General features: G+C 38.6%; 1 protein-coding gene across 1 annotated transcript in view; it reads right to left on the bottom strand.

Annotated features, from left to right (window-relative positions):
- Nucleotides 1-19,899, bottom strand: part of FBLIM1 (filamin binding LIM protein 1) — a 726,871-nt gene extending 706,972 nt beyond the window's left edge. Inside the window, exon 1 of the mRNA XM_044061867.1 lies at nucleotides 19,748-19,899. The gene's annotated coding sequence lies outside the window, so the exon portion shown is untranslated. The remainder of the gene's footprint in view (nucleotides 1-19,747) is intronic.
- Nucleotides 19,900-20,145: the final 246 nt, after the last annotated feature.

Genomic DNA, 20,145 nt, shown 5'->3' on the forward strand with positions numbered 1-20,145 from the left:
GCAGTCTAGCTGTTTTGCACAGAGGGTTAAGGCTATGAGTCGCTAATGAGCTTTATCCTATAGCCCTGAAATGAATCCTGCAGTTTCCTTTTGGAAGCTGTGTAATACTGAGCAAATAACTAAATCGGCCAAGACTTCTGCATCACCCAGAAAAAAGGCAGTTTTACCCAAAGTTTTTAATTTTTTTTTAGTTTTACCTAGATATTTTAAATTGCTGTTGCACTGTGATGGTTCCATTGCATGGAAAGGGAAGGATGGGTGTTTTCATTTCTTGAACTGATTTTCAAATCACTCTGACAGACTGTGTCTGCTTTGGCTGGGGATTTTGGGTATATATATATATATATATATATATATATATATATATATATATATATATATATACATATATATATATATATTGCTGGTTCTAGTGCATGTTTGCACTGCATTTTGCTGTTTCGGTGGTCAGGCTGTTAGTGTTGAACCCTGGTTTCATTCTTATGTACTGAGCAAGAGTCAGACTGGTACAAGTCTTGTCTTTCCACTGGGGCAGATCCAGACCAGGGAGCTCAAAGCTGGAGGTCTGGGAGTTCCAGGGCCAGTGTTGTTTTGATCTTTTGAATTACTGTTGCATTTTAGTAGTTCCACTGCATAGAGTAAAAAGAAAGATAGGTGTTTTTGTTTTTTTATCTGATTTTAGATTAATTGTATTCATTTGAGCACTCTGTGTCTGCTTTAGCTAAGGTCTTTGAGCTATATTGGTGGTAATTCCAGCTGCACTGCATTTTGCAGCATTTTGTCTAATCGTTTTTCCTTCCCTCCTGCCCACCCTGCTGTAGTTGTGTTCTTAAACCCAGTGTATCTGCTGTTGCCTGCCCTTTATGATAATCTGACAACATAATTCCTTCCCACTCCCTGTTTATTGGCTGTTGTCATAAGTATCATTTGGCATAGTCTCCACCCTTAAACTACTCACCAGGCTAAAAGACCTTTGATTAAATTGCAAGAATACATTGATACTGCTTCAACTGAATTTAGTATCAAATTAGTGAGTTTTTTCTTTTACTTTAGTTAAGTTTACTGGTTCTTGCTGGTGGCAGAGGAAGGTTTCCAGGCTAGTTGTTTGTACTGAAATGTAAATACTCAGTAACAAGTCCACCCAAACATTATTCTAAAACCGAACTCCAAGCAGTTATAGTTACCCCTGTCCCCGGAGTCATTCCTGTCTGTATTATGAATCAGGACTTCCCCACAACTTCTCTAGCCACCCTGATTGATGTGGGTATCTTGAGACAGTGTAAGAATTGCCTAATGCTGTCTGACAATCATCTACCACTCAACAGCATAACATAACGTGTGAGAGAGATGCACACATAATACCCTTGGAGGCACAAATCTCACACACAGTAAACTCAAGACAGCAAAATTGTTAGCAGTACACCACACATCTCACCTGTCTAAAGCCATCACAATCCACATAATCCATCATATGCTGAGATTCTAAACATTAACTTGCCTAGCCCTCAAAGACCACGGAACACAACACACGCACAAAACAAAGTCAGCATATTAAGCCTGCTTCCTCACATAGCTCAAGGAGTCCCAAAGTCACAGATGCTGAGCCTGTAAGTCAGGCATCGATCCAACCAAACATTCTTGTTATCGGTGACTCCATTGTAAGACATAGAGGTTTGTCTCTTACCAGGCTGAAGAAGGAAAGAGTGACAGTTAGTTGCTTGTCTGGTGCCAGGAACCATCACACATGCACCCAAGTCCTTCAAAAACAAGTGCCAGTATGTCTCTGTTACAGTTCATGCCAGTGGCAATGACTTGAGGTATACCTTCCTGGACTATATGAATAGAGACATGATGGAGCTACTCACACTACATGTCCAAGACTGATACAAGGCTAGCATTGAGCAGCATTCTACCTAATCCAAGGAAAATGCCGCAATACAAGTCAAAAATATTCTTCAATAATTGGCATTGATATTTATGTCCTTCAAAGGGGATCTAATATTTGTCAGCCTGGGAGGATATCATTGACAAACCATACTGCTTCACTAGGGATGGATTGCATCTGTCCTCTTTAGGATTTTGATTATTGGCAAAAATGTTGTCTACCCATATAGTGCCTTTTTAAGCAATGCCAACCTGATAAACCTACCAACATAATGAAACAAACAAAGGAAAATATGAAGGTGTTACTCATAAATGCTAGGAGTCTAAATAAGAAACTGCACTCCATACAAGGCCTTCTACCACTGGAGGACATTAATGTCTGTGCAGTGTCTAACAGATGGTTTAAAATAGCGGAGAGCAGTCTGGCTGTGCAGGGCTATAATGTCTTCTACAAATTTAAACCAGCTACTGTGCAGGAGGGGAGAAAATGTGGAGGTGTCTCAATCTACATCCAGACTCACATCAAGGCTGGTTAAAGCAGCATGATGCATTAGAGCTTCCTCATGTCCAAATAACTATCAGAAAGGTCCATGTCACGTGTTACCTAGTTATAGAACTCCCTCTATGACAAAAGAAAGCCACAAAATGTATCTACAAGAATGAGAATAATTCAATATTAAATCCAATACCATTTTCCTAGGTGATCTAAACTCCCCAGCTATAGAGTGGGAACCTACACCACCATTAGTGCACAAGCACAAAGATTCCTGGACTTTGTCAATACAAATGTCCTGGAGCAATTAATCAGAGTTCCCACTAGGGGGAATAATATCTTGGATCTTGGCCTTAATGGGAGCATCTTGCACCATCCCTTGGTATCTTTATCACTTGTTAGGTCTGACCATAAAACAGTATCCTTCAAAATAAAAATGAAACCAGAGATCCCTTCCACCCAAGCTACCTTTTGAAGTTTCTTTAAGACAAACTACCTACTCCTAAGTGATACATTGGCAAGCTTCAAATCACCACCAAACCAAATTAACTCCACTAAAAACACAGAAAATATACAACCACACCACGCCAGCATGTAAATAGGAAGAACTGCAAGGCAAACCCCAGAAAAACCCACATGGTGGAACCATAATATCAACAAGCTTTATGACAAAAGGAAAAGAATTTTGACCAAAAGTAACAGTTATTCCCAGAATGTTAAAGCCATTGTCACTGAAATAAACAACTCAACAGCTTAATAAAATCCACTAAAGCCACATTTGAGGCTAAAGTAGCTACCCAGGCCAAAGACAATCAAAAGGCATGTTTTAGTTATGTTCATAATCCCAAAAGCACAACACACAATGCTCTGAGCTGATTGTGAACAATGTTACCTACACTGAGGCTGAAGATACAGAGAACCTACAGACAGACAAATTTATCTCTAACTTTACCTCTCCCCATCTGTCCCTCTAGATATATCTGAAACTGGCTCACCTCTGACTATTACACAAGACCAAGTCCTAAAAGTGCTACCAAACGCTAAAGATACTACACTGATGAGTCCTGACAATATCCCTGGATGCATCTTAAATAGCAAGGAGCATGATTTAGCCACAATTAAGCCACACCCCTAACAATACAGGTTTTGTACAAAGTGAATGGAGATCAGCTGCAGTCATTCTCCTGCATATGGCAATACCTGCCACAGACCCAGGCAATTACAGACCCATAAGTCTGACCAGCCTCATATGTAAAGCCATGGAAAAACTTATCAAGAAATTAATCAATCAGGACATAGGCAACCTCTAAACATTGGACCCATCTCAGTTTGGACTTGTCAAGGGCAGGTCATGCTTACTCAACCTGGTGGATTTTTTAGAAAAGGTAACCAAAAGAATGGATGAAGGCAAAATGGTACACACTGCATACCTCGACCTGGCCAAAGCTTTTGACACAATTCCCCACTCAGGCATAGTAGAAAAGCTAAATAAACTAGAAATAAACCCCATATGTCACACGTTGGATTGCTAACTGACTCTCAGATAAGACACAGATAACCAAAATAGGGGAAGTTACCTTCACAACGAAACCAGTCAACAGTGGACTCCCTCAGGATTCTGTGCTGTGATCACTTCTGTTTGGTATCTACTTTTCTGAAGTAAAAGCCAATATCAAAGGGCTTTGGTTAACTGAGATTGCATATGACTGCAAGATATGAGCAGTCACTGAATCCCCAAATGACTTAGCCATCCTGCAGGAAGGCTTGTTTCAAATAAATAAATGGTGCCAAAATCATGGACTGAAACTAAATTCCAAAAATTGCATTACTATACACCTTGGGATGTCATGTACCCCAAGAAACTACCAAGTTGGCAAAACACCCGTAGGAGTTGACCCAGTTATTCAGGATTTGGGAATTTATGTGGATAGTGATCTAACTTTTGACCAATATGTGTCCATAGTTTTAAGAAAGTTCTTCTATATAGCATAGCTTATAAACAAAGGGATTGTGTCTAGCTCTCCAACGTGTCATCATAGTTGTCATAAAGTTCTTCTGTACATTGCACAGTTTATTAACAAAGGGATTATGTCTAGCTCTAGGGATGTGATTGACCCCTTTATTCAGCCCTCATTACACCAGTCATTTAATATAATGCCACCACTGGCATGTATCAGTCCAGACAAATGGAACAGCCATAGACATTCCTTACTAAAAGGATACAAAGCTTACACATTTCCTGCATGAACCACCTCAAAGCCCTGTCCCTATACTCAGTATCCTACAGACTGCTAAGGGGTGACCTGTGTCTGGCATACAAAGTATTCTCCAACCCATTACTGACAGATTTGCTGCACATCAGCAAGTCAAATGGCACCAGAAATACTCGGTCTAAGGATCTAAACCTCTTCCTCAACATCAACAGAATGGTTTGGAGGGACAGGTATATTTTGCAGAGGATACTGCTGCTATGAAACAGACTCCCCATCCACATAAAACAAAGTTCATCCCTGTCCATATGCACTGGCAACTTAGATCTATGGATGTAAAACAGAAAAACTTAACTTAGGACTAACCTCTGTACTACTAATGGACAGATGCAGCTCCTAAATACTTTATCCCATGCATGGGTCCCCTCAAATTATCTATGGTATGATCCCAGTTATTCTCATTAGGGGTAATATGTAATCATCCCCCATGGGATGGGTAAGGCCAACTATAACCAAATGGAATCGGTTATTCAGAGCACAAAAAGGGAAACTGGTAAGACTTAAAATGGCTGCAAGGGCAGCTTGCCTTGTACTTACCTATGAACCTAGAGGACTTAGCCAGTTAATGAAGTGAATAAAAAAATATATAAAATGGAACCCCTATCAGGCCACTTGGAAGTAAAACAAATTATAATATTACACAAACCAGTGAATTAAGCAGTGATAGCAGTACTGAAGGATTATTGTTGTTTAAGACATGACTATAAAGTGATATGCAAATACTTTTTAAATTCTGTGTGGCACTGTCCTTTGATTTGGGTCTGAAGGCTTCCATAATAAAACTCCAAACTTTAGTGAGTTTAGCATGCCTGCTGCACTATCTAATTTGTCTTCCAGTGGTTTGTAAACATGAAAGAAGCAAAACTTGGTCAGACTCAGGAATACATAAAAATGACATTAACTTAGCAGTGCAGTTGCCATTTATGGCCTCTATGAATATGTTGAAATACTTGTATTATCTGGAATGGGGAACATTGGGCCAGATTTCAAAAGTGTTGCTCTCAGTGTATGCCTGCCCTGATTATGAAAGACTTGTTCTCAATATAAGTGACTTACTTTGATGTAAGGCCTATTTATAAATAGGCATACAGTGGGGGGGGGGGCTGATTCCAAAAGACGCAAATTCTCAAAACAGGCTTTGTACCTCAAGAATGAAGGACTGCAACAGTTATCCACCTCACAAGGGTGGACCATCAACCATCCCCAGAAACTACAGACCTATTAGTCTGACTAGTACAGCATGCAAAGTCAAGGAATGAATTATCATTAAATGACTAGCAAAGACATAAGCAAGCTTCAGACACTGAACCCAATCCAGTTTGGCTTTTTGATGGGGAGGTCATGCCTACTAAACCTGGTGGACTTGTTTGAGAAGGTCACCAAGACAATGGATTGAGGGGATAACAGTGCATATGCTTACATGGAGCTGGTAAAGACATCCAATACAATGCCCCACTAGGGTATAGTTCCCAAATTCACCGAACCAAGCATAAACCCTTACGTAACTCACTAGGTTGCATCTAGTTCACAGACAGGACCCAGGAAGTCAGGACTGTAGATATCACCTCACTAAGAGACGGCTTACCATTGAGGTACCTCACGGCTTCATGGTGGCACTGCTCCTGTTTGGTATCTACTTCTCGAAGGTAAAGGTTAATGGCAAGTTCCTTTGCCAGACCAAGTTTTAGATGATTGCAAATTGGGAGCTATCATAGATTCCCCCATAAGAAGGTGTAACACAGACAAATGACTGGTGCCAAAGTCATGAACTAAAACTCTATGCCAAGAAATCCATTATAGTGCCTTTTGGGAAAACTGCCACCCAAGCTAATTACTCAGTCGATAAGACACCCCTAAGAGTTGACCCTGTAGTCAGGGATCTGGAAACATATGTATGTTAGCTAGACAGTTAGATCTCTCTCTCCGTCTGTCTATACATATATATATATATATATATATATATATATATATATATATATATATATATATATACACACACACACACACACACACACACACACACATCTATATCTATACATATATACACACACACACATATATATATATATATATATATATATATATATATATATATATATATATATATATATACACATGTACATATATATACAGACACACATACACATGGAACTGTGATAGAGTCTTTCAGGTTTTAAAAAGGCTCTTTTAGAGGTGGTCCAGGTAAAATTCCTCGAGTGTCAGTAGCCAAAAGGAAAAAAAAACACTAAAGAACACAAAGTCGATTGCTGTTTTCAATAAGAAATCACTGCTGGTGCAATTTCTAAGACTGTGCCATCAATGGTTTACTTCTTCTGGGAGATGTCTTACTTCTTCAAGTTGGTGTGAGCATGGAGTTGGTATATATAACTTTGAGGGGGTGTGGGGGGAAGCCCCGTACAAAAATGCTTAAAGTTACTTTTTTCAACCTTCTGTGTTTTGGACATTATCTTTCAGCATTTCCGATGCTCAGCATTATGGAGATTGCTTGTCAAAAAAACGAGAAGGAAGTAACGCCAATAAAGAGATTGCGGCTGCCCAAGAACCTCCACACTCACGATATTCCTTAAATACAAGATAAACACCACCAAAGCGTACCGAATAATCCTTTATTGACCTAGGTTTCGTTCATCCACGAACTTCATCAGAATACATTCAAACATTCATTCATTGCATATTTATATCTTTCTCCTCATTCTTAATTGATTAATTGTCTCAAGTTCCCTCCTTTTTTACATGACTTATTTAAAGGGGAAATGCTACTTATTATTACAAGAACTCGCATTACATCATACTTTTGCATTTTTTACCTTCTCATTGCTATATATACATATTAAAAAATAAAAATAACATATATAATCTCATAAAATATAATATCCAAAAAACTGTTTATGTGTGTGTGTATGCACATCTTAAAAAATAAACATGTAACAGTTCATATTTACATCCACATGCCCTCATTTTTATATCCCTAATCCCCCTTCACGTACAGTTTAGTTTGACCAATTCAAACATAATAAATTAAACTTACATAATTAAATCCAATACACTATATGTACTATGATATGCATATTATAAGTTGTTTGTTCTGTCAATTTATATGCATGTCTATGTCCATTGCTATTTAGTTTTGCAATATTTGTAACTTATGCATACTTTACTTCTTTTTTATATATACATATATGTGCATATTCTTTAATCATTAATGCCACCCTATTCACTAATGTTCATTATATCTGTACCAGCAACAATAGATACCAATAATGCATTATTGTCGACAAACCTCTTATTCGTCCATAAGACATATCCTAAATGCAAACATTACAGAATATTCATAACTTTATACTCCATTTATATTATTTATTCTTAATACAGGCAAGATTGTTAAATACTCATTTAATCCTGGACTAGCATATGAATTTAATCCTATTTGCCATCTTAGCTCTTCCAAATCTACATGATACTTTGTAATTCTTCCTTGTGGGTCATGTTGTATTTGATTGATAACACAAAATTTAAATGAATGATTATTATTTTCTATAATGTGTCTTGCTAAAGCGTTAGTTGTTTTCTTATGATGTATATCTAGTAGATGTTCTTTAATTCGATCCCTAAAGTGCCTATTAGTTTTTCCTACATAAAACGCTTTACATTGTTGACATAAAGCCACATAGACAACATTTTTTGTGTAACAATTATAGTGTCCATTAATATTAATTTTGCTGTCATTCACAAACAATACATTATTTGTCTGATGTATATGTCTACATATGGTACATCTCCCACATTTATAATTCCCTTTGTGTCTATTCATATTCATGTCTATAATGTTGTTATGTTCCAATAACTTTTTAAATGATGGATTCTTTTTATATACAAATTTTAATGGTCCATGAAAGAATTCTTTCCATATGTTGTTATTTATTATTAATTCCCAATTTTTTCTAATAATAAATTCTATGTGTTTATAAGAATCATTATAAGTAGTAATGAAAAAAGGAATATTGTTATACTTCTTATTATAATCATTATTTGATGTGTCTTTATTTATTAGTAAATTGTTACTGCCAGATACCAAAATAGATGTATATATACCTTTGTGTCTTTTTTCCTTCACTTCATGACATATTTGTTCACAAAAACTTTCCGGATATCCTCTATTTATGAACAATTCAATGATGTATTGTAATTCATGATGAAAATCTTTTTCATCACTGACCATCCTGGCAGCCCTGACCATCTGTCCCTTTACAATAGCCTTTTTCTGATGGTCAGGGTGCCAGCTGTCAAAATGTAAATAGGCGTTTGAAAATGTAGCCTTTCTGTGAATCTTCGTTTTCAAATTTTTTGTTTGTTCATCATATATGATGTTTATATCCAGATATGTTATATTGTTTTTACTATATTGATGAGTAAACTTCAAAAATCTTACCGTTGTATTAATATATTCCAGAAAGGATTTTAAAGTATTTTCATCATGATTATGGAGATTGCCACTTCACAGCAGAACCTTTTTAAAAGATAATTATTTAGCACAAAAAGCTTTGAACCATAAAATTAAAATAAGCAGAGAATTTAACAGAAGTCATTTTCAGAAAAGACACAAGAAGCAATATTGATAGCAAATTGGTTAAAAATAATAATTTCAGACATATATGGAAAACACGGTTAAGTCACTGTTGTGAAATGAAATAAAAGCACAAAAGGGAAAAAGATGATGCTTTAGTTTTGAACCCTGAACTGTCACTCCGTCCAGTTGTTAATCAAAGAGCTTCAGGCAAGCTATGCACATTACTAGCCTTATTCTACCAGCAGTATCAGTGTTTCTGCATGCACTACATTTGCTATGGACTTGTTTCCTACAGCATACTTTGTCATCATATTTCTTGAATAAACTCAACTGAATCATAGGTAAACATAGTTAATAAAAGTAAATGTGTAACTATCTACATTTTTTGTAAATGATAGTGCATTCTAAAACGTTTGACAGACTTTGTTTTAACATAATTACCGGTGACAGCACATCCTGTTACACATAGCAGAACATAATTCCAAACTCATTTTCCAAAGTCATTACTGGCTGAGGAGTAATAGCTAGTCATTTTTTCATGTCACAGTTCCTGAAACAAGGCACGCTTCTATGTCAAAATTAGGCAATGCAGGTTTCAAGAATAAAAAGAAAATGGAACATACATGTGTGAAGCCATATTATCAACAGCGTTGGTTTATGCTTTCTTATATCATCCAAAGAATACAGTTAAAGAAGCATGATTTGTTAAGGTGTATGAACTGTTTGGTTCTGTCCACCAACTTGACTACAACATTACACAAACATACCTTTTTGGATCTGACAAGCCAAAACATAACAACAACAGCAACAACAAAATACATCCTCCCGTTCTTTGACCAGATTCACTGGTTTGTCTAAAACAAGTACCATTGCTTAATCAAGAAAACAAGACTAATTTATTTACAGGCAGGTGGACTTCCAGTCAGGCCTTTTTGCATGATTTTGTGTAATTGCAAACTAACTATACACCATCCTCGCATCCCACAGTTCACATCAAAGTGATATAAATATATATAAAACACATTCATTTCATGCTAAGCTATCTGTAGCTCTGGTCAGAGGAGACAGATACTCCTTTCCTGGCTGTTAACTGTGCTTGTTTACAGTGTGCTGACTCAGCAGACAGGCAGACAGACAGGCTTAGCAACTATGATGATCCACAGAGTAGCCATGGGCAAGGGAAAATCTACATTAGAAAAAAAAAAGATTGCCATACTGAATTAATTTTACATGAGCATGAGTTCTGGCACTGAGCTTCACTGGTCTGGATTTAACAGCTGATACTCTGAAACATAGCTCTTAACCTCTAAATGCAAGAAATCTGGACAAAGCCTAAAATAATGGAGGGACAACAGCCCAAAAACAGGGACAGATTTTAAATATTGCTCTTATAAACCTAGAAAGTTGCTAGAATAACAGGAACTGTGTTAGCTTGTATTTTCTGAAAGATATGAAGTCTGAAACTCAAACACATGTTATTATTTAGTGAGTTTAATCCTTAGTGATTTGCCAGGAAAAACACAAATTTTATGAGGAAAAGACCACACACTTGAGGTAAAAATCTGGACATTCTGTGAAAATCTGGACAGTTGAGAGGTATGCTCTGAAAGAGTTTAGTCCATCTACATTTTATTTGTTTTCCAAGGTAGAACACTGATCACTATGGACTTTTTTAGATTCGAACCTGGACCACTGTCTGATTAAGTGACTTGTTTAGAGTCACACAGTTAGGTAATGGAGACTGAAGGAATCAAACCTTGTACCACTAGACTACAGGAAACAGCTTGTTCATAGGTAGGTACTAGGCTATCAGCCCTGGGGCTTATATAAGCCTAGCCAAAAAAGTTCCCTGGCTTTCGCCACCCAAGAAAGTTATTTTCCTGTGCCTTGTCTAGCAGAGCCACAGAAGTGATCCCCGGGGTGAATTTCCTATTTTCCATCCAACTGTCAGGACTAATGAGGAGCTTTGCTTGACATGAATGGGTAGTCTGTTCCAGAGCATGGGAAGTCTCTGGGACAGGAATCTATCCCTCCAACATGTTCTGTTTATTGTGGTGGCAAGGTTTGGGTCCCTGGAACATGTGGCTCGGAGGGACTGGGGTTTCTTTAAGTGTAGCATGTCCAATAGATCGGGGTTTGACATGGCTTTGTATGTTAGGTAGAGGTCGCCTCTGAGTAGGTGATAAGCGATGGAGTAGAGCTGGAGTTTTTTTAGATGGTCTGCATATGGCATCCGTTTGAGCCCAGTAATCCTCTTAGTGAGGTATTTCTGTGGCCTTTCTAGTTGTTGTAGATGTCTTGCAAGGTACATGCCAAACGGGGTGTTGTACTCTATAATGGGTCTGATGAGGGATGAGTAGAGAGGAACAATGACCTATTTTTTTCTGAAGGTGAACCCCTTTGTGATGAGGTGTGCCACGTAGAAGGATTTCCTGACTACTGTGGCGATGTGATTATCAAAGGAGAGACTACTGTCCACCTGTGTCCCAAGGTCTCTTATCACACTTTTGGTGTTTAGTAGGCTACTGCCTATGTGGTAGTTCATGGGTACAGTGTTTTTCCCAAAGGGGATGACAATGCACTTCTTGGCATTGAGCTTGAGGCCATGACTTTGACACCAAGCATCGGTCTCAATGAGGCCTCTTTGTAGAATGTCCACATCATTAGGTGATTCTATTATGGCACCTAGTTTGCAGTCATCTGCGAACTTCATTAGCCAAAGATCTGCTCTATTAGCCTGGACGTCTGAGAAGTAGATGCCAAACAGGAGAGGACCCAGGACTAAGCCCTGTGGTTCTCCACTTGCCACTGGTCTAAAGTTGGATTTGGAGTCGGCTACTTTCACTGTGTGGGTTCTGTCAGTGAGCCAGTTGGCCACCCATCTTGTGACATAGGGATTTATGCCCAGTATAGTGAGTTTATCTATAATTCCAGAGTGGGGGATGGTGTTGAAAGCCTTGGCGAGGTCAAGCTAGGCTGTGTGCACCACCTTACCCTCGTCCATGGCTCCTTAATCCTCTAAGCCAACTGGCAGTGTTTCTTATTCCCCTCTCCCCCAGTAATATGCTCACTATTCATCAAAGGCTTAACATCTGTGGCTAATGAATTCTGTATACATCATTTTTTTAATTATATTCCCACCTCACATTCATAATACCTCCTAGGCAAACTGTTTAACCACTAAGTCCCTTTTTGTTTTTGATAGATTGAAATGTCCCCCCCCCCCCCCCCCCCCACTGGACACCTATCATGTAATAACCTGACTGACAGAACATGGATCCACTAACTGTGCCTGTCTGTTTTGTATGATTTACCAAAAGCTGTTGCTTAGAGTGGAAAATTTTGTTTTCAATAAACATTGCACTTTTTCCTGAATTGCACCAGTCCCTGAATTAGTTCTAGAATTTCATAGGTTGCTGGGAGGTCACTGCACCCACACAGAAAACTGTTTTGTTATTGTTGGTCTTCTGATATCTTTGTTTTATTTAAACATCTGCAATTGATTCACTTTAGATGACTCCATCTTCAGGCAGCATACCTCTTAACTGTCCAGATTTTCACAGAATGTCCAGATTTTTCCCTCATATTTCTGGTCTGCTCCTCATATATTTTTGATTTTCTGGCTAATCAACAAGGACTGAATTCACTAAATAAAGACAGACATTTGAGTTTCAGACTTTACATATATCAGAAAATGTATGGCAGCGCAAAACCTTTTATTCTAGCAGCTTTCTATGTTTATAAGAGGAAAATTTAAAATTCGCCCTATTTTGGGGCCTTTGTCCCCCAATTATTTTTTGCTTTGTCCATATTTTTTGTGCTAAGAATTCGAGAGGTATTAGTCAGGCAGCAAACTTGCATCCACAAACCGTCATTCAAAATTCATTGTGATGTTTACATTCTGTTTCACTGTAAGGTGTTATGATCCTGTTAAATAGAAGGCCATTCCAAAGACATGCGTCTGGAGCATTTCTTCCCAGACCTCCTCTGAAAATGAGCTCTGTCCCAGTCGGACTATCCAAGTAAACAAAAGTTAAATAATAAATAAACAAACAAATAAATAAAACAGGTTCATAGGTAGGTCATAGGCTATCGGCCCTAGGGCCTATACAAGCCTAGCCAAAAAGGTACCCTGGCTTTCGCCACCCAAGAAAATTATTTTCCTGTGCCCCTGTTGATCAGAGCCACAGAGGTGATCCCCAGGGTGAATTTCCTATTTCCCATCCAATCATCAAGATTTTTCTTGAAGAGTGCTAATGAGGAGCTTTGTTTGATATAGATAGGTAGTTTGTTCCAGAGTATGGGAAGTCTCTGGGACAGGAATCTATCCCTCCAGCATGTTCTGTTTATTGTGGGGACAATGTTTAGGTCCCTAGAGCATATAGCTCGGAGGGATTGGGATTTCTTTAAGTGGAGCATGTCCAACAGCTCTGGGTTTGGCATAGCTTTGTATGTTAGGCAGAGATCGCCTCTGAGTAGGCGATATGCAACGGAGTAAAGCTGGAGTTTTTTGAGACGGTCTGCATAGGGCATCTGTTTGAGATCAGTAATCCTCTTTTTGAGGCATTTCTGCAGCCTTTCCAGTTGTTGCAGATGTCTTGTGAGGTACATACCAAAACAGATGTTGTACTCTATAATGGGTCTAATGAGTGATGAGTAGAGGGGAACAATGACCTCTTTTTTCCTGGATGAGAAACCTTTTCTGATGAGGTGTGTCACATAGAAGGATTTCCTGACTACTGTGGCGATGTGATTATCCTAGGAGAAACTACTGTCCACCTGTGTCCCAAGGTCTCATCACACTTTCGGTGTTAAGTAGACTACCACCTATGTGGTAGCTCATGGGTACAGAGTTTTTACCAAAGGGGATGACAATGCACTTTTTGGCATTGAGCTTGAGGCCATGGCTTTGACACCAGGCAGCTGTCTCAGTGAGGCCCTTTTGTAGGATGTCCACATCATTAGGAGTTTCAATTATGGCTCCTAGTTTGCAGTCATCTGCGAACTTCATTAGCCAAAGACCTGTGATAGCCTGTACTTCAGAAAAGTAGATACCAAACAGGAGAGGACCCAGGACTGAACCCTGTGGTACTCCACTTGTCACTTATCTGAAGTCAGAATTGGAGTCTGCTACTTTCACAGCGTGGGTTCTGTCAGTGAGCCAGTTGGCAACCCATCTTATGACTTAGGGATTTATACCTAGTTTAGTGAGTTTATCTATAATTCCAGAGGGTTTACTATTAAAATTTCGAACGGCACTCCCATCAACTGTGCTACAGTCGGCAACGGAAGTTCGAAAACGTTGAATGTCGAAGTCAAAAAATCAATCTAGGAACGGTTTTAACATGGGTCGAGGTAGGTGTTCAGTATTATTCTGAACTACAAACATCTTCCCTACCTCGACCCATGTTAAAACCCATTCCTAGATTGTTTTTTTGACTTCGCAATTATCATTTTCGAACTTCCGTGTTCGACTATAGTACAGTCGACGGAGTGCCATTCGAAATTTTAATAGTAAACCATTCCAGAGTGGGGGATGGTGTCAAAAGCCTTGGCGAGATCTAGACAGGCTGTGTGAACCACCTTACCCTCGTCTATGGCTTGCCATCACAAAAAGGAAAACAAAATATTCTTTAGGTAATGATGTCCTTAATGCAGGGATAGATTAGACTTTTTTCTGACACTCAGCGTCATACCTCTCGACCTCTTAGCACAAGAAATCTGGACAAAGCCAAAAATGATGATGGGCAAAAGCCAAAAAGTAGGGAGAGATTTTAAATATTGCTCTTATAAACTTACAAAGTTGATAGAATAACATGTTTTGCATTGGCATGCATTTTCTGAAGGATACGAAGTCTTAAACTCAAATGTTTGTCATTATTTACTGACTTCAATCCTCAATGATTTGCCAGAAAACCACAAATTTTTTTAGAAACAGATTAAAATATGAGGCAAAAAAATCTGGACAATTGAGAGGTATGCTCAGCATCCATGCCTCTTGGAGGTGACTTGGACATTATTGTCCTACATGTTGTGCAACTCATATCCTAAATATGTAACTCCAGCCTAGATGAACTAGGAAAAATGTCATACATGTATTACTAAGTTTGCCTCAAGCTTGTTACTTGTACTGTTAATTGTTGTTGATGCTGTCATTCATTTTTATCTTTTAATGCAGCTGGCCATGAGTCCAGTCCACCAGCCTGTAAAATACTACTGTTATTACTGCTACTAATACTAATACTGGGAATGAATAATAATGTTACAGACATTTGCTTCTCTAGATGTAGAGGGCGTAGTTCAGGTTGTTCACAGTTGGGGAAAGTGGTATAAGAAACTGCCAGGCTGCTGATCTGTGTAATATGCATGTAATAAAATGAGCTTAGCTCAGAGAAATGTTTCTACCTTTGTGTCTGACAGAAAATCTTCAACAGGGTGTTAGGTAACCTGGGAGAAAGGGCAGAGGGATGGATGCCAATCAGAGGAAGAAGGAAAAAGAGAATCAGATGAAACCAGTTACACAGGCAGACATTAATATATTCCATGAAGACAAGTACTCGTAGACGCAGGCACCATACTTGTACTTTCTTACTGCTATGCTTTGCACATACCCCCCCCATGTGTGACATGAGTTAACTTTTGGAGTATGAATGCAAATGTGACAGCTTAGATGGAGGGATTTCTATGGTTTTAAAGTGTTTTCATGAGATCCATTCTTGGTTCAAATCCGAAACCACATGAAAAGGAAGTTCATTGGTGCCCAGTTATTCAGCAGTAAAATGCTACTGTCCAGCTAAGAAAGTGTCTGTTTTTAATTGAGACCTTAATGTGATAAAGTGTCTAAACAGTGGAGCCTGGCTGATGAATGTTTTAACTAGGTTAGAGGACAGGACAGTGCCTTAAAAAGGCGACACTTTTAGCTTCATAAAGTTGCCTTACTTGCCTTTTGTATACACTGCTGCAGCTTCAGTATCTGAACCTTTATCTCTGCTACCCTGTCTGACAGAAATCTCAAAACATCCAGCACCATTTTCCTAAAGAATTATTTTTAAGTATCTTTCTTATAATTGCTCTCTTAACGCTGTCTCTTTGCTTTGTAAATGCATTTTTCTAAAGCAGACTTTCTACTTCCACCTTGTTAGACTGCACAATGTATTTTTCTGTGTTATGGGATAATACAGTACACACATATCTATTATGACATTTTCTAAGTTATATGAAAATGGCATAACCTGAGCTGTAAGTGGGTGATAGCTGGATCTTACCTGCACTGCATTACTTATGTTACCTAAATATTAAATGCTCTTCAAAATGGAAAACATTATTTTTAATATTTTTCATGTAGGTTTTCATGTAGTTTGTGTCTCCCAACTGCCTCTTGGACTAGCTCAGGACTTAAATGTGCTCACTTACATGCACCTACCTACCTAGTTATTGAATAAATGCAACATATTCCTCCTGCTTTCTCCTTCCTGCCAAACTTTGAACAATTCCCCATTTGTTTTCCTTATCAAGGCAGAACCTACAAAGTCAAGGGCAACTTTCAAGGGAGAAGCAATGGAAAAGTTCAGCAAAGACCTATTTCATTCAGATTCAGTATTTAATGACCTTTACCTGTACAATCACCTGCTTATCTCCTGAATCTTATCTGTCCCTTTACTGTTAATAATTCTTTCCTGAAGTTGCTGCACCCCTTAGACATAAACTATTGTTTCAGCTACCAGGCTTTCCTCCTCCCTGCTGTTGAAGTCCTGTTCCCACTCAGATATAACACATTTTGCTTCTCATGAATCTATGTACAAAACTTCTAATTGCTGCTTGTATCTGTTTCCCAACATCATCTATCTTTCCTTAATTCCATCAAGCCAAATGTGATTTACACATGATTATTTAGGCTAACCCCATTAAATATCATGGAATGATTTCAATACACTTTTTTGCTGGAAGTCATTTAGCTCACAGAAAAAGGCTACCTCCCCAGTGCATATAATTAATTATTGGTTCAGTGCTTCCCCAGAGTACATTACAGCTGTAAAAATGATGGAAGGGGTTGGTAGGGGAGTGCTGAATGAATTCCATCCACAAATGTCCGGCTGAAAGACACTAAGATGCTCCAGTAAACAGTTCAGTTGTCAGATTCACTTTAGAAGCTCGGAATACTGAAATATCGAATTTCAGTATTTCGAGCCCATAAAGTGGAAACCTGAAAAGAACGAACTTAGAAGAGCGGAATTCAAAATCTTGCATACTGCAGATTTTGAATTCGCGCTTCTGGTGTTTCACTGTGGTTATGGATTTAGGTAAGTGTTTATGTGTTAAGGGTTTTGGGTAGGGGCTGTGGTGTGTGTTGGTGTGTTTTGTTACTGTGATGTGTGTGTGTGTGAGGAGAATGTAGCTTGTGTGGTGGTGTTTTGTGTGTTTTTATATGTAGTGCGACCTCGGAGTTAGAATATTTAAGTAGAGGTGTGTGAGGGGCGCAGCCCCTCACATGGGAGGGTGCTTTTATGTAGGACAGAGCTTGTGTGTTTGTGTGTGTGTGGGGATGAAGGTGTGTGTTTGTGTACACTAGAAGCGGTAATTCAAAATCTCTGGTATGTGAGATTTTGAATTTCATGCTTCTGAGTTTTTGTTCTTTTCAGGTTTCCACTTTATAGCCTCGACATACTGAATTTCGATATTTCAGTATTTCGAGGATATAAAGTGAATCCTCAGTTGTCACATTTCTGTAAAAAAACATGTTTCTTAAAGTCCCTGCACTCACCTTATTTTTTTCTTCCTTGTCTTGCTCATATGCCAGATGTCAACATGTAAGGAAAGTAATTTTGACAAAGACAGCTTCCCTTTGTCTATTTCTTCCTTTGTTTGCACTGTGACCAGCACTATTCTGTCCATAGTAGGTTCCAGAATTAGATGACCATAATACATTGACTTCTCATGTAGAATCCGATATTATCACTCTGCATCTTCATATACTTGGGGTGAGATTTCACAGGTTATATAGAGCAAATCAGAATACCCGTTATCAAAATGTGTCTCTAGTTAATTATTTTGCTCATAACTGATAACAGAGCTCTGTCAGAATTTTCCCCTGTATCCAGGAGGTCTGGACAGCATAGCAGTATAATGGTTTACAAGGTGGACATAACTTAGTTCACAGTGGCTTCTTTGTGGCTCTTACAATACTGATGGTATGCCTTAAAATAAGGGAATAAGAGTTCTAGAACAGTGATTTGGTGGGGTATGACCTTCTTGGGCACTACAGTTTAGCATAAATGAAGCTTTTAATATACTCCTGTGATTATAATGAATGAACAATGTCATCTCTGTTAATTCTGTTTTTCCCCTGTACCTTCTGCTTCTTTTACGCCTTAATCGTTCTTTCTCACACATTGCAGTGTTGAAAGAAACAACTGACAAACACAAGCCATGTTTAAATGTAAACAATGGCTTCAGAGTCACATCTGTTTCTGAGCTAACCACATCACAGGCAGAAATGTTATTCTCCATGGTAGTTGAAAATGAATAACATTTTTGACAGTGTCCTTCTCCCACTGACTTGTTGGCCTATACTTACCTCTGATACACAATTCACTTTCCTTTGTTACATTTCTGAACAGATATGTTAGGATTACTGGCACAGTTGCTATGATCTGGTGTCCTGACTTGGGAGTTTGTCACTGTGTTCACTTTGTTCGGATGAGTCACCTGCAAGTAAGTTACATCCTTGAGTGTCCAGGTGTGCATATTTGATATAATATTTGGCAGAAATATATGAAAGATAGTGGATAAGGCAGAGTGCAAGTAAACAAACCCCTTATCCTAGCAGAGGGGGGAGGGTAGTTTGTCAGGTCTGAATTAACACAACAGTGTCAAACAGCATGCTAACCAATCTTCCAGTATATTGCGTGTACACACACACACACACACACACACACACACACACACACACACACACACACACACACACACACACACACACTATTATTATCTCATTACTTGTAAACAGGGCCCTGCAGTTTTCTCTCGTTCACATACACTTTATTTACATCACTATCAAATACTGAAATTACCTACAACCAGGAAGAAGATTTAAAAAATGCATTGCAACAGTTACAGCAGAAGCCACTGTTTTATAGGTTATGTTTCATTTTTAAATCTGTTCCCCGAGGTACTTTCTCAAGGACTTTCAGATCAGGCTGACATTTAAAAGTTCAGGTAGCATCCCATCAGGCTTATTTCTGTGCATGTATTATAGCAATCTGTTTTCTTGCAAAAGAATTGCATTTAGTTACTCTTTGGTAGCATTTTATGTACAGGCAGCTCTGTTTTCCCACCAGTTATAAGACATTTTGCAGCTGTGGGAGTTGGTGCCAAAACTGAATCTTACCTAAGGGCTGACAATTAGTTGCATGTAGGCAGAAGCATTTTGTTAAGCACAATACATGTCACACAAAAAGGTAATCTTCAAACCACTGTAGTCTATTAACTATCTTTCAGCCCTTTCAGCCTTACCTGTATCAGATGAAAGGTATCTGCAGGGCAAAACGTATCCTCTGACTGTTCGGGCTCTCCCTTTTTTCTAGGACAATAGCGATCCTTTTCCCTTGTCTCAGAGCACTGCTGTGTAATTCTAGCTAAGTCAATGAGTGTTACAGAGCCGCCCAGCTGACATCACTGCCCCTTTCCCTGCCTTCCTCCCTCCCTCTCTCCTTCAGTCCCTCCTTTAATCATTCACTCTGCCCTCAAGCATTCTTCTTACCATAAAAGGTGAATACCTTCTTCCAAGTACTATTAATTTTTGACAGGAAATGAGTCCATCATCTGATTCTTTCTTTCTTTCTCATTTTTCCTCAGCCAAGTCTGTATTGCACTCATTCGTTCTTCCATTTTTTCATTTCTATTTATCTGCT

Source organism: Protopterus annectens, chromosome 2.part0 (genome assembly GCF_019279795.1).
Source record: "Protopterus annectens isolate FY-2018-M chromosome 2.part0, PAN1.0, whole genome shotgun sequence".
Classification (NCBI taxonomy): domain Eukaryota; kingdom Metazoa; phylum Chordata; order Ceratodontiformes; family Protopteridae; genus Protopterus; species Protopterus annectens.